The 6,268-nt window shown below is 35.7% G+C and overlaps 2 non-coding genes across 2 annotated transcripts; one reads left to right on the top strand and one right to left on the bottom strand.

Annotated features, from left to right (window-relative positions):
* Positions 1 to 1,622: 1,622 nt before the first annotated feature.
* On the top strand, positions 1,623 to 1,694 carry TRNAQ-CUG (transfer RNA glutamine (anticodon CUG)). The gene has a single exon. It is a non-coding gene; the product is annotated as a tRNA-Gln (tRNA).
* A 3,748-nt stretch (positions 1,695 to 5,442) lies between these two features.
* TRNAW-CCA (transfer RNA tryptophan (anticodon CCA)) lies at positions 5,443 to 5,514 on the bottom strand. The gene has a single exon. It is a non-coding gene; the product is annotated as a tRNA-Trp (tRNA).
* Positions 5,515 to 6,268: the final 754 nt, after the last annotated feature.

Here is a 6,268-nt window from a genome sequence, read left to right as displayed (position 1 = left end):
ATAAAAACTTAGGTAACATTCCAAGGAGTACGGAAGAAGTTGAGGCAGCTGGTGATGTAACGTTTTTTTTTTTTTTAACGTTTCTTATTTTGTCCAACCCTCTTTCCATAAATACTGCGTTGATGTTATGGGGGTAAATGTTGACTGTAGGTTATATTTAGGACTAAGTGGTATCTAAGGTTTTGTACATTTCTTTAGTAATAAATCTTCGAAATTCTGGTTCACGTATTATGATATTGCAATGCCTATTTTAAATACGTTTATGTTGGGGCACTTATATTTATTATACTGTTTATATAATTCTACTGGTGTATTTAATGTGCGTCCCTGTAGGAAAAGAAAGGAAATTGAAGAAAAAATCAAGGAGTAGTATAGAGAGAAAATTAACAATTTGTTTACTGCTTTTTGTTACGGTCACTCTCCGTTGTCAATTTGAACCTGAGACTACAGTCGTAACAACATATCCACACACACACACACACACACACATATATACATATATATATATATATATATATATATATATATATATATATATATATAACGATGCAGTGGTGCTAGGCCTTTCGACTTACTGTCCTTTACAAATAAAGGACAGTATGTCGAAAGGCCTAGCACCACTCCGTCGTTTCACTTTCCTTCGTAGCATTGCCTGTATTTATATATTCATCACGTTCCATATTTTTTCGTGATTCAGTCATACATACATACACACACATATATATATATATATATATATATATATATATATATATATATATATATATATAAACACGTCACTGCAACCCTCCCACTGGCTGATTTGTGGATGAAACTCCGGTGCAGTAAAACTTCCACAACTACGGCAGCTTCATGCGCCAGAGAAAGTGTACACATACAATTAATATACATCTAAATATATTCATCTTGTGTCACTGATTTTAGATATACATATATACATACAAACATATATATAATATATATATATATATATATATATATATATATATATATATATATATATATATATATATATATATATGCATGTTTAAAATCAGTGACACGAGATAATTATACCTTGATATACCACAGGAAAAATGGTAAAAGGTATAAATGCCGACTGGTCTCGTCTTTATATCTAAAACATCTTCCAGCGGACTGATACATAGTTGAAAAGGGGTTAAATGAAAATAACGGCAGAGTGTAAGTATCTGGGTGAGTGGTACACTTCAGGGCAATACCCTGTCACGACATAAAATAAAGTAAAAGCGGAATACATATGATCCACGGAATAATGGAATATGTTGGAAAACCTGCATTGCAAGGGAAGTCAGTTGCAGATCTCCATATACTAAGTGCATTGTACCTGTTCTGTGCAATCAAGCCACCTATGGAGACAGCCATATATCATATATGACCTCTGATTATTCACAAACATGAATGGTACGTCTACAATCTACAACTCGACATTCCCCGTTTTTTTAACATACCATCAGCAACAGAATCAAATGCAGTACACCAATCGATCTGCAACGGCTAAATGATTATTCCCTCTTGTTTATTCATTCAAGAAAATAAAATATATAGTTTATTTCCCCCACTAATAAACAATAACAATTTGGGGATTTCCCTCGTCATATAGCGGTCCCATGGTGTAATGGTTAGCACTCTGGACTCTGAATCCAGCAATCCGAGTTCGAATCTCGGTGGGACCTTGTGTCCTCATTTTTCGCCTTGGCAATAATTTCAAGTTTTTTTTTTTTTTTTTTGGCCCTTGTTAAGCGTTCGGGTCGCAGTGCTCATGAAACGATTCGATAAACTCTAACTAGTGATTAAAGGTTCAAAGACGCACTCTAAAGAAGAAGAAAGTATTAAATCGCAATCAGATAAGACATGCATATCAGATGTCATGTACACAGATTAGCAAGTCATGACCAGTTAAGCCACGTATATCAGATAAGGCTTGTTATACAGATCTGGTTAAGGGTTGTATATCACATAAGACTTGTATGTAGAAGTAATAACTGGCATAAAAAAGAACTGATATCATCAAGACACCTGTTTAAAAAGATATAGAAATGTGAAACGGTAATCTATCCAAGGTAGCCTGACATCCGACAAAAGTTTACAGGAAAGTAGACAGCCAGTTATCTAAAAGAAACGAATGCTCCGGGGTACCATTTCAGATATGCTCCCAAAAGTGGAAGTGATAAATAAAAGAGGACTTCAAAGGTGAATGAATCAAAATTGGTGAAATATTGGCAAATCCAAAAGAGAGACAAACAAGAAAAAGTGAAAAATTTTGTCTGACGTAAAGTTTCACTGGAAAACGGAACCTTAAGAAAACATTATTAAAATTTAGAAAGGAGCAAATATTGCACCACAAACAACAGGTATAAAATTACTAGATGAAAATCTAGAAGAGTTTACAAGACAGATCTACAGAGAAATACAGGAAGTTCGGAAACAAACAGCTTATGCCACATTCTGTTCATTCCTTTATAGATACCAAATTCAACACCCTGGTATTCTTTCAGATGAGACCTTGTCTTCAAGAAGCCATGCTGATGGTATTCGACTTGAATTCAAGAAGTTTGAGAAAAATAAAAATTAAATAAAGTTTTGATACCCTGCCAGTAGCTAAAATTAGTGCAATGGGATAGCAATTATATACTTCCATGACTCACCAAGACAATAAACCACAATAGCCACTTCCCCTGTAAATGCCTCAAAGAACTTAAGGGAAATATATAACCAACACTGCTGTACGGTTTTGCAAGCTGAACCCTTAAAGTCAATTTCTATTGATCAGAGACTCTGACTTTTACACGAATTTATACAGCAGTTAACAAAAATAATTCTGACAGAAACTGGTGCAGTGCAACAGAATCCTTGGTAAGGTGTGCCAGAATAACTCGATACAACCCTTCATCCCAACAATAAGGGAGACAAGAATTATTAGAAATGTATCACAGCAAGCATGAAGTAATACTTCACTTCATGAATAGTGAAAAATAAATCCATATTTCACGTAAGAGCCATGTCATGATTTATATAGAATACTGAAGCCAAAACTATAGGTGGCGTACCAGTAAATCTGCAGGTTTGTGTCAAAATCTAAACGCTTATCAGTCACAACTGCAAAGCATTATACTTATTGTTAGAACAGAACACCACACGACAACTCTAGCAATAAAAGTAGCTTTCCACCACACAATGCATACAGTAAGTTAATCTGTGGCAATGACTATATAATTTGAAACACTTGAAATCACTGGTTTCATAACATACGGGGTGTTTCCAGAAACCCACACTGCATTCATTACAACGAATGGTGAAAATTTGAAGAGTCAACTCATGCTTTTGCTTGACACTAAGTACGGAAAGGTGAATAATCTAAGCAAAGACAAGATTAGAAGCCTGAGACAACTTCATAAACTTCAAGAATGACACAGATTTGCAAAGCAGCTTCAAAAGTGCTATGGACCTACGCTACCATGGACTCGAAATTCTTCAAGAAAATGACAGTCTGTTGCAGTATCAAATAGACAGCCAAAATGAATTCTTATTATTTTATATAAAGTGGGAAAATTATCTAAAATAAATGTGCAATCTCTTGAGGAACAGGTCGTAGGAGACAAGAACATAGGTGTAATAAAATCAACCTTACAAGAACATTAACGCTTCCTATATGACATCTAGACAACAAAGAAGCCCTTTCCACGTAAATCTGAAATATATTTGAAGAATTAAGATTTTCAAGAATTTTCTACACACTCATACGAAAAATTTTTATTTTTGTAACTAAAGGTGGTCTTTTTTCTTCTCTCCAAGCTTCAAATATGCAAATAAGTTAATCAGCTACTTCAAATATCTCTTCTAATGATTTACAAACGTCAAATGAAGATATTGCAACAACCCCATAAACTTTTAGTGCCCGTGCCCCTAACGGGTCATATCTCAGCTAACTGTTAGAGCATCGTACCATTAGTATCCATTCCAGACCTTTCAAATGTTCACGTCATTGATAAGACACAACTGAGACACTGTTCGCCATATAAGAATTATTTCAACTTCTGCAGGTCACTTATAAATTCTATCTGTAAGAAATCGAACATAATTATTATTATTATTATTATTATTATTATTGTTATTATTATTATTATTATTATTATTATTATTATTCAGAAGATGCACCCTATTCAAATGGAACATGACCACAGGGGACACTGATTTGAAATTCAAGCTTCCAAAGAATATGATGTTCATTTGAAAGAAGTAACAAAAGGTAATAGGATGCACAAACAGAAGAGACCAGTTACTAAAAAAGAAAACATAAATTAAGAAATTAATAAATAATTAGATAAAAATGTAAGTAAATGAAAAATAAATGGAGAATTCCTTTGGGGTAGGAATGCATTGCATCTTCTCTTGAACTCTTGAGGTTCCAGTTGCACATCCTGAAGGACACTGTACCGCGGACTGCTGCTTCAAAGTGTGTCGTTTTCTAGCATCAGGCTTAATGGTGCTCTGTTTGCTAGGAGTTTTATCTTGGATACAACTTGAACGCGGAATAGTTCACCTAATTCAGCTTCGGAATCTTCTGATCTCCAAATGTTTAATAAGCGAGGAGCAAATGCATTCCTGCTCTCTGCTGACGTTTCCTGAATTCAAGTGTGTCGGTTTTATTTTCCGATCCCTCACGTTTATTTATTTACCACATCTTTTCCTGTAACCTTTCTATTTATTTACCACCTTTTCCTGCAACTTGTCTACTTATTTGCCACATCTTTTCCTGTAACTTGTCTATTTATTTACCATCTTTTCCTGTAACTCGTCTATTCATTTACCATCTCTTCTTGTAACTTGTCTATTTATTTACCATTTTTTCCTGTCACTTGTCTATTTATTTACCATCTTTTCCTGTAACTTGTCTATTTATTTACCATTTTTCCTGTCACTTGTCTATTCATTTACCACTTTTTCCTGTCACTTGTCTATTTATTTACCACATTTTCCTGTCACTTGTCTATTTATTTACCACCTTTTTCTACTCATACATTTAAATTAATTTACATTAATTTAAGTTAATTTAAAACATGAAAGCAGGTATGGAAAGATTTTTGAGAGAAGAGGGCAAACCCCTTAGAGAGAGAGAGAGAGAGAGAGAGAGAGAGAGAGAGAGAGAGAGAGAGAGAGAAGAGAGAGAGAGAGATAACTCTATTATCTGAGAAGGACGTTACGAGGTATTTTTATATGAAAAGAATGTGAAATCCAAATAAATCAAAATTATTCTCTGCAGGAATTAAAGCTTTCACAAAAAACATTCTAAACATACCACATTTCCTCCTATGTAACCGTCTATAACATTAATATTAAAGAGTAAGCTTTTTTCTGCAATTACATACAACCCTCCTACAACGTCATACAAAAACAATCTCCCGCACAGGAGACCTTATCCCTTGACCCCGGAGTGACTCGAACACCCAGCCTTCTGATCTGGAGTCAGACGCGCTACCATTGCGCCACGAGGCCAACCTGACGGAGGAAGGTCTCCGTAATGAATTTCTACATCTGGGCGTCGAGTGCCGCTTAACTACAGCTTCTGGGATAAGTGGATAATCCTCCTTTATCCAGTGACACTATTCAGTTCAACGCGAGAGACTTGAAGGACGATAAGAGACACTTGAAAGGTGTTCACAATGAAGACGCTACGAGCTTACCACAATGTATGGGTAGGAGAATATAATCGATCACTCTTCACTCTCACTCGATTGATCTGGCTGGTTCGTAAGGACACTTGACTGGTTCGTAAGGGGCCCTTGATTGATTCGTACGGATCCTTGGGTGATTCAGAAGGATCTCTGGTCGTTCGTAAGGACCCTCGACTGATTTATATGGGCCCTACACTGGTTCGTGAAGGACCCCTTGATTGATTCATAAGGTTCCTTGATTGATTCATACGGACCCTACATTGATTTATATGGACCCTTGACTGATTCATAAGGACCCCTTGAGTGATTCATAAAGAAACTCGGTTAATTCATAAGGACCCTTGATTGATCCATAAGGATGGCTGACTGATCCAAATGGTCTTTTGAGGCATACGAACCCTTGACTCATTCATAAGCACCCTTGAATGATTCATAAAGACTCCTTGACCGATTCATGAAGAAACTTTCGGAAATAGAAGAAAAATTATAGAAATCCGGGAAAGGGAAAGCGTGGAGAGAATTCCGAAGCAAATGGATGAAACGGTGATCTCTCGGGGCGACTTCTTCTCGATCTC

Source organism: Macrobrachium rosenbergii, chromosome 27 (genome assembly GCF_040412425.1).
Source record: "Macrobrachium rosenbergii isolate ZJJX-2024 chromosome 27, ASM4041242v1, whole genome shotgun sequence".
Taxonomy (NCBI): Eukaryota; Metazoa; Arthropoda; class Malacostraca; order Decapoda; family Palaemonidae; genus Macrobrachium; species Macrobrachium rosenbergii.
The sequence above is the reverse complement of the archived record's forward strand: the minus strand, read 5'-3'. Positions and strand labels throughout refer to the sequence as shown.